Source organism: Primulina huaijiensis, unplaced genomic scaffold (genome assembly GCF_012295235.1).
Source record: "Primulina huaijiensis isolate GDHJ02 unplaced genomic scaffold, ASM1229523v2 scaffold204135, whole genome shotgun sequence".
Taxonomy (NCBI): Eukaryota; Viridiplantae; Streptophyta; class Magnoliopsida; order Lamiales; family Gesneriaceae; genus Primulina; species Primulina huaijiensis.
The window spans coordinates 1-905 of NW_027353541.1; the positions used below are offsets into that span (position 1 = coordinate 1).

Genomic DNA, 905 nt, shown 5'->3' on the forward strand with positions numbered 1-905 from the left:
TTTCCTAAGACAGAAAGGTCAACAGCAGTAGCACTTGCAATGGCTAGATTTCAGCTTGGAAGTGCTATTGGTCTCCTGCTTTCTCTAATTCTCATGTCACAGGCTGGTATACTTGGACTTTTGTGATCTTTGGATCATTTGGTTTTCTTTGGCTTTTAGTTTGGATATCAGCAACCTCAAGCTCTCCTGACCGAAGCCTTCAAATATCAATTTATGAATTGAGATACATACAGAACAGCATGTCAGTGCCCTCTCTGTCCAATGATGGGCCAAAAACGAAAAAAGTCATTCCACCATTCTGTCTCTTGCTCTCTAAGCTACCAACTTGGTCACTAATTGTTGCGAAGTCCATGCATAGCTGGGTAAAATCTCTTGCTTTCTTTGGAGTTTTGGACAAGATTTCCATTAGTCAACATCTATGGCTAGTCATCTATTTCTGCTGGTCATTGCTTTCCCTATGAAACTTCAAATCCATCTTGGCTTTATTTTATAGGTTTTGTAGAATACCATGTGGACATTTTGACTTGTTCTTCTAGATATCTTGAAAGATGATCCCTCAAATATTTTATCTATTCTCTTCTTTTATGCAGGGTTTTATTGTCATACTTTCATGGATGCCAATCTGCTTCAAATCGGTAAGTTCATAATATTATTATTCAAAATTAGTGGTTTTGAGCTTACTGACATCGTTGATATATTGGAGGAATTTGTCTTATGTAGTTATATCATGTCGATCTCAGACAAGCTGCTTTTTTTAGTGCTGTTCCATGGTGTATGATGGCTCTCGTGGGATACTTTACTGGCATTTTGTCTGATAGGATGATTCAAAGTGGCATCAGCGTACTTTGACCTGCAAAATTATGCAGGTTTTATTGTTACTTTTTCTGTTGATATGCACTTCATAC

The 905-nt window shown here is 37.6% G+C and overlaps 1 pseudogene; it reads left to right on the forward strand.

The window, feature by feature from the left end:
- The first annotated feature begins 10 nt into the window (after positions 1 to 10).
- LOC140966288 (probable anion transporter 3, chloroplastic) lies at positions 11 to 893 on the forward strand (annotated as a pseudogene).
- The last annotated feature ends 12 nt before the right edge of the window (positions 894 to 905 follow it).